The following is an 8,443-nucleotide window of genomic DNA, read 5'->3' as shown; positions in this document are numbered from 1 at the left end:
TTATCAGTATGATACTATGAAAACTGAATTAACAAAAATAATGCACATGAGGATTTTTATGGATGTTCAGAGAATTCGAATGCTTCGAAGTCATCTCTTCTAATATGAAGGATATGTATTCATTAAAAGACTTTGATTAATTGTAATGAATTTATAATAACACACTTAATTTGGACTTAAACATTGTCAAACTGAAACTCTTAGTTTTTATTACAAAATTTATCAGTTGATAATTGGATAATTAAAATGAGTAGCCTGAATGCTACAAATATATCTATGATTTGTGAGCAGGATATTGAGATTTTCAAACTGAATATAAAATTTAAAAATGAATCGCAACTGACTTGATATGTAACGTCCCAGATTCTACGACTATCCTGGCTGTACCTAGACAAGTCTTTTCAGCGTGCTTATGTCCTCACTCACACGCATCCTACGAAACTTCCCAGGTGGTCATCGATCCTAAAATTGTCCAAGTCAAACACCCTTAACTTTGGAGTTCTTATGTGATGAGCTACTGAAAAGAAAATGCACCTTCTTGATATGAGTAGTACCAATCAAATCTTTTAACCCCTCCTCAACTGCACAGTCTCATACCTAAACAGTTTAGGAATCCCTCATTTTCCGTGAAATCTCATGGCACCGGCGATCACCCCGCCCTCTTCGGCCTCGGGCCTCAAATTCCCACCAGCTTTGGCTTGGTTCGTCCCCAAACCACACCGTATTAGGAGAGGTCGGCTCTGATACCAATTGAAACGTTTACTCGTTTTTAAAAGTTCAGAAATATTTTTTTTTGGTCCAACCCCAAACTAGCCCCTCCTAGCCAACTCTAGGACTCTCCTTGACTTAATCACCACACGGGCTCAGCCCCATGCAGGCTCAGAAATGCACGCGTCCCCGAGGCCAACCGAAGCGCAACCCGCAACCAACTTTCCTCCTCCGCGTGATATTGACTTCCAGGCCAGTTCCACCATTGGTTGAGCCCTCCAAGGTCGTGTCCCAGACCCAACAGGGTCTGGTCCATGGCTTGGTTTGCCCTCTACACCACTGGTTCAGCCTTTCATCCGTTCTACTCTCCCAAATTGAAGCACCTTGCTGCCACACTTTTCGGCCTAACTGAACGCAACCAATGCTCACCCTAGCCTCCAGACAACATCCTTCCGTTGAGAACAACGCCCCAAATAATGGAAACGTAGTAGCCCCTTGCATGAAAATTCATGAAAACATGAGTTTGTATTGAAACCGTGAGCTTCATGGCATAACCGAGAAAGGTGATTGTGTATAAGCAAAAATCCGAACACTTTCAATAAAACATGGTACAAAACAAAGCATAACTGACATGTATGATGCATGAAAGAAAGTACATGACGTGCCTTAGAGAATTTAAGCGAGAAATCAGAGAGTTGCACCACGGGGAAGCACCGGGAAGTAATCTAGCAAGGAAAAACACTACTGCCGAAGCCTAGCTGCGAGAAATCTCAACATGGCTGCTGTGGGGAGGGTGGGTGTCGGCCGATGGGATTATAGGTTTAGGTTAAGTGTATTTAGGTAGTTAAATAAATAGATAACAATTAGTTAATGGGCCACAATTTGCAATTTAAAAGTTTTAAAAGAGTTTTAAGCCCAATAAGCTTAAAAGTAGGCTTATTAAATCCAAACACATTCCCGAAAAATATTTTGTGTTGGAAATTTTTTGAAAATATTAGCTGAACCTTCAAAAAGTTCCTCGATTCGATAAAATTTGCGTACCGCTGAAAAATAAAATCACGCGGGTTAAAATACCCAAAAAGCCTATTTTTGAAAGATACCCCTAAAAACACCTTATAATAATTACTAAAAATTAATCGTGTAATAAAAATAATTTTCCTGATAATTCCCCAATTTTCGTTTCTCGTTCGAGCGTGAAATGCATCTAGAAACCCTAATACATTAACTTTTAAAATTTCATGAAATAAATTCTATCATGCAATAATCAAGCATAAAATGCATAAAAATAATTAAACCCATAATTTAAATAAAACCCTAGATTGCACGAAATTTAAATAAATCATGAATTAAAACACAAATTAATGAAATAAAAATGAATTTGAAGCTTTAAAACAATTTAATAAAATACCAAAGAAATTTAATAACTTGCATGCATGTGGTTCGCGTAGACCTTCAAATTTTCTGGACGTTACATGATAACTGATTGGTCGTTCGTAATTGTTTTTCGTAAGAATGTTAACCCGTTCACAACTGAACTCCTCAGATATATATAGTCTTCGTTTGCAATAGTCACATTGAATGCATTAATTAATGATATCCATTGAGTTGTATTTTAGTCCATGTAGACATCTTTTTTCTGACAGTGGTACGATGTATCAGACTATCATGATTTGTCTGTTCTGCTTTGTTATGGAGTGTCAGTTTGTCTGCTGATATTCAAATTGCAACTGATGACATGACTAACTAATTAGAAGTCAAACTGGTCAATCGATCAGTTCAGCTAGTCTATATTAGTTCTAACTGATGTTCTTTCAGTTTGAACGTTCTTTTATCAATTCAATTTGATAATTCCAGTTTAGCTATATCAGTTCTACGAATCATATATTCAGTTATGATATTTAGTTCTGGTATCCGAACTGTTTGTCAATCTTCGATTCATCAGTTATGAGACTTATTAAAACTTATGAGAACTTTTTGTTTATTCACTTCAGTTCTTAGTCCATTTCAGTCCGTTGAGTCTCCTTCTGTTCTGAGATCTGTTGCATTCTTTTTGTTCATTTACATGTTCAGTTCGGGTTTTCAGTTTCTTTTATTGATTGGTTTGTCAAACTCTGAAACTCATAGTTTCCAACACATTGGATGCAAGTGGGTCTTAAAAACAAAGAAAGACTCATTGGACATCATTGAAAGATATAAAGCAAGAATCGTTGCTAAGAGATTCAATCGAAAAGAATGAATCGATTATAAGGAGAATTTTTCTCCTTTTTGTAAGAAAGATCCTCTTCGAATAATTATAACATTAGTTGCATATTTTGAACTTGAGTTGAAACAAATGGATGTGAAAACGGTGTTTCTCAATGGTGATCTAGATGAAGAGGTCTATATTAAACAGCTAGAAGTATTTTTCTCTAGTGATGGTGAGCAATTGATGTGCAAGCATAAGAAATACATATATGGATTGAAACAAGCCTCCCGTCCGTGGTATATAAAATTTCATAATGTCATCTCTACATTTGGTTTTGTAGAAAGCATCACGGATCAATATATATACCGGAAGGTCAGTGGGAGTAATATTTGTTTTCTTATCCTATATATATATATGAATATATTATTTGCAACCAAATATAAGTGATTTCTATATAAGATGAAACAATTTCTTTATAAAAACTTTATATGAATGATATGGGTGATGTACCTTATGTAACATCTCGAAAACTTGAAGGTTTACATGGACCACATGCATGCAAGTTATTAAATTCTTTTTGTATTTTATTAAATTGTTTTAAAGCATTAAATGCATGTTTATTTCATGAATTTGTGTTTCAATTCATGGTTTATTTAAAGTTTCATGCATTAGGATTTTCAGTCGCATTTCGCGCTCGATCGAGGGACGGAGACCGGAGATACTCAGGAAAAATATTTTTATGAAATAATTATTTTTAATTAATTAATATGATGTGTTTTTAAGTACGATTTTTGAAAATGGGCCATGGTTGCGTATTTTTACCCGCGGGAACATATTAATAATCGGTACGCAAATTTTATCGAAACGAAGGACTTTTTGAGTGTTCGTGTAACGATCATGGGCCATTAGGCTGAACCAACATGGGCCTTGGCCCATAACCATACACCACTACTGATTATGGGTCGTTAGGATAGTCCAGCATGGGCCAAGCACCGTCACTCATAGAATATCCCACTCCTGGAAAGTGGTTTCTTTCGCCTCTCCCAACACTTGAACCCAGGACTAGCCCAACTGGTACCAACACTTTAAGAATCTAGGTACTTAAGCCTTGAGGTCCTGAGTTCAACTGTTGGTAGAGGCGAAAGAAACCACTTTCCAGGAGTGGGATATTCTATGAGTGACGGTGCATGGGCATGGGCCAAGCCCCATGCTGGATCATCCTAACGACCCATGATCAGTAGTGGTGAATGGTATGGGCCGAGCACCACTACTGATCATGGGTCGTTAGGATGGTCCAGCATGGGGCTTCGCCCATGCCCATGCACCGTCACTCATAGAATATCCCACTCCTAGAAAGTGGTTTCTTTCGCCTCTCCCAACACTTGAACCCAGGACCTCAAGGCTTAAGTACCTAGATTCTTAAAGTGTTGGTACCAGTTGAGCTATTGTAACGTCCCGAAAAATTTGAAGGTCCATGTGAACCATATGCATGCAAGTTATTAAATTTCTTTGGTAGTTTATTAGTTTGTTTTAAAGCATTAAATGTATGTTTATTTCATAAATTATATGTTTAATTTTTTTTATGCATTTTATGCATAATTCATGCATGATAGAATTTATTTCACGAAATTTTATAGGTTTATGCATTAAAGATTTTTAAGTTTCATTTCGCGCTCAAACGAGGATCGGAGACCAGAGAATTTTCAGGAAAATTATTTTAATTACATGATTCATTTTTATTAATTAAGATAAGGTGTTTTTAAGTGTATTTTTCAAAAATAGGATTTTTTGGGTATTTTAACTTGCATGATTTTATTTTTACCTGGTAAGCAAATTTTATCGAATCGAGGACTTTTTGAGCGTTCGGCTAATATTTTCAAAAACTTTCCAACACGAAATATTTTTCGGGTATATGTTTGGACTTAATGGGCCTATTTTTAAGACTATTGGGATTAAAAATTTTTTAAAACCTTTAAATGATGATTTAAAGCCCATTATTTATTAATTAACTATTTATATATCACCTAATAACTCATTAAACCTAATGGTCCCTACACTAGCCGACACCTTCCCCCTTCCTCAATAAAATCCTCTCAGTTTCAGCCCCTTCAATAGCCAAGCTTCGGCAATCACATTTCTTGCAAAGAGAAATTCCCCGGCGCTCTCCCGACGATCTTCGATCTCCTTGCGTGAAAAATCATCAGGCACGCCATGTACCTCTGTTTCTGCATCATTCACGTCATATATATGTTTTTTGGGTGTTTCGTATGTTTAGTTTCGATCCATGCAAAGTTTTCAGTTTATGGTTCGGTTGACTTGAATTATGCTTAAATCCTTGCACCTCTCACGTTTTATTTCATTGTTGTGCAAGGGCTGCGTTTTTGGTGGTCAAGGGGCGTTCATGCTATGATTAAGGTGGTACGATGATGGGAATATAGGGAGGGCTCGGCTCTTAGTGATAAATCGCTGGGGTCATGCGAGAGGCTAGGTTGTTCGAGTGGTTTTGTGGAGGATGAGGGCGGGATCGGTTGTGCAGGGACTGAAACATGCCGAGGTTCGATCCAAGAGGGTCCAACCAAGGCTAGGGAAGGTCCACCACCTACTGGTCTTGCCCTCGGAACCACTTGGAGTCGGGAGTTTGATGTTGGCCGCGTGTGTGTTGGGTGAGCATCAAGTGTGCGTGGGTGCCTCACGATGGGCCTGGGGCTAGATCTGTGGTTCTAATGTGTTCAGTAGAGTATAGTCTAGGTCCTAGATGGCTTGGTTCGTTGTTGGTGAGGGCTGGTGCGAGCCGAGGAGTGCTAGCGGTCGGGTGAGGCCTTGGGGGGTTGAGAAAAGAAATAGCTGAATTTTCCAGCCACTATCCAGGGCTGGTTCGAAGTTCTAAGGGGCTGTTTTTGAGGTTTTAGAGCCTTTTAAGTGGTTAGTATGTGTGGTAAAAAGTTGGAAAATTTTTGGTTAAATTCCAAGTCGATTCGGGTTAAAACCGAGACCTCGATCCAAGTTTTAAAACAATTCGGTTAAGTTATGAAATAGGCTCAATTTTACATCTAGGGATGCTTTTAAATATGTTTTGGGACATTTTTAAGAGTTTGGTAAGTTTCGGATCAAAATAATGAGTTTTGGATTTATCCGAGATTTTATCGCCGCACGAAACGTTAAATAAGAATTAACTGAAACGCCTAAATTTAAGCTTAATAAAATTATGAAAAAAAGCTCAAATAATTATTAAAAGTCTAAGTTTTTAATTTGAGAATTTTAAGCTAAGGTTTGATTTAATTCGGGATTAAAATGCACTAATATGTTATTTTTAAAGATTAATTTAAAAGTCATCGTTTTAAGCCAACTAAAAATATGGAAAAATTCATGTAGGCTTAAATAATTATTTGGGACATGTTAGAGTCAATGGAAGTAAAAAAATGTCAAAAACGTGAAATTTTACATCTAGAGGCAAAACGGTAATTTTTGGGTTCTCAAGGGCAAAATGGTCATCTTGCACCCGAGGTGAGATTTTGGTCCTGGCAGCGCCCTGAGCACAAATTTATTATATTTTAAATTTTTATGCATCACGTTTATGATTTTTATGAAATTATGATAAATACGGTGCATGCTTGTTTTTAAGGTAAAAGTTACGTATATGCATGTTTTTATTAAGTGGTGAATATGATGATGTTGTTTTTTGAGGATGAGAATTGGTTGTGACTGAAGATTTATATGTATACGATGACATGATATATGATGAGTAGAGGCCCGGGCTCAGTGGACGGGTAATGCTGTCGCTGATGTCCCCCGCCGCCCAGTACTGTGGTTATACGTAGATGGATCCAACGATAGAGCTGATACGAAAGTCATAACTAATAAACTGAATTCAATTAAAAAGAAAATGTATACGTATATGATGACAAGAGATGACATGCTTTTATACGATATGATTTTACACGACACGTTTACGTTATGCTTTAAAGTTCATGAAAGATATGTTGAGTCTGATATTTTTTACTGTTTTGTGCCATGTATATGTATTTGTTATTCCTGGTACCATGTGTGTTTTGTCTTTAGACTCACTAGGCGTGTGTGATGCAGGTGAGCTTGATGATGAGGGGACTGGAGGTAGGCAGACCTGGTGCAGTGACACGACCCGAGGACCGCATGTTTTTCGCATTATGATTTACAAGTTTTGAAAACATATGAACATTTACATGCGTTGATGATTTTAAGATTTTTATACGTTTATGTTTACGTATGATTTTTGGATGAGTTTGGTTATTTTAAACTGCACTATTTTTAATGTCAAATATTTAAGATCATTTTTAAAAGTTATATTTTTCTGTACAGCGCATGTATTCGAAACGTTTAAATGTTATTTCGAAAATGTGAACTTAAAAAAAAAAACATTTCCGCACTTTTAAAACGGTAGACGTTACAGTTGGTATCAGAGCCTATCTCTCCGAGTACGGTGTAGTTCGAGGACAAACCAAGCGGAAGCTGGTGGGCATGTGAGGCCCGGGGCCGAAGAGGGCGGGGAGTGATCGCCGGTGCCATGAGGTTGTACGGACAATGAGCGGCTCCTGACAGGTTTCTAGGCGGAGGCCAGGAACATGGATGAACCGATCTTACATCGGAATGAGAGGGATTCGAAAATAGTTCAGGTATGGGACTGTGCAGTTGAGGAGGGCTTAAAAGATTTGATTGGTACTATTCATATCAAGAAGTTGCATCTTCTTTTCGGTAGCTCATCACTTAAGAACTCCAAAGTTAAACGTGCTTCACTTGGGACAATTTTGGGATATGTGATCCCATGGGAAGTTTTCCAGGGTGCATGTGAGTGAGGACATAAGCACGCTGGAAAGACTCATCTTGGTACAGTGAGGACAGTCGTCGAATCTGGGGCGTTACAAGAGTAACAACAAGATTGATAGAATAGTGAATCGTTGATTGTTGGGTTTGAATTTTCAATTGCCCTTCCTGCTAGTTATAGGCTTCTCTTCAACGGTAATAATCAATGTAATTTGAATCTTTATATCCGTTGTTTGTCACGTCAATATCTTTCTGACATTCGTACACTGCAGCTTTGTGACGTTCCCACTATTTGTTGCAGTCTGCTTTGTACTGTTGTCGATTGAATGTCCTTTTTAATAACTGATGACATGTACAGCTGAAGGATCAACTGATAAGCAATAGCTGATAAGCTCACAAGTGAATGTGGCAACTGATCAGTCAGTTGTCTGCGTAAGTTCAGTTCAGCTGGTTCAGTTGCCTTTATAAATCTGCGCATTAATCTTCAATTATAGGAAACTGTCAGTTTGATTTACTTTCAAACTTCTTGATCAGTTAATCCAATCGATTTAAGCATTTTGTTTGTCAAACAACGGAAATTTAGTTTACAACATGAAGTGATTGTGACTAATATGATGATACTATGATTTGATTGGAAATATCGTGAGGAAAAAGGCCGCAGAGCGAGCCGGTTTACGGGAGAAGGCCGCAGAGGGAGCCTGACGATCCGTATTTCCAATGAAATGATATAATGATATGATTGGACAAGGTTCA

The 8,443-nt window shown here is 37.7% G+C and overlaps 1 long non-coding RNA gene across 1 annotated transcript; it reads left to right on the top strand.

Annotated features, from left to right (window-relative positions):
• The first annotated feature begins 4,804 nt into the window (after window positions 1–4,804).
• On the top strand, window positions 4,805–7,225 carry LOC142521737 (uncharacterized). The gene is made up of 2 exons (XR_012814373.1): window positions 4,805–5,097; window positions 6,977–7,225. It is a non-coding gene; the product is annotated as an uncharacterized LOC142521737 (long non-coding RNA).
• The last annotated feature ends 1,218 nt before the right edge of the window (window positions 7,226–8,443 follow it).

The sequence above is a fragment of the Primulina tabacum genome, chromosome 13 (assembly GCF_025594145.1).
Source record: "Primulina tabacum isolate GXHZ01 chromosome 13, ASM2559414v2, whole genome shotgun sequence".
NCBI lineage: Eukaryota > Viridiplantae > Streptophyta > Magnoliopsida > Lamiales > Gesneriaceae > Primulina > Primulina tabacum.
The sequence above is the reverse complement of the archived record's forward strand: the minus strand, read 5'-3'. Positions and strand labels throughout refer to the sequence as shown.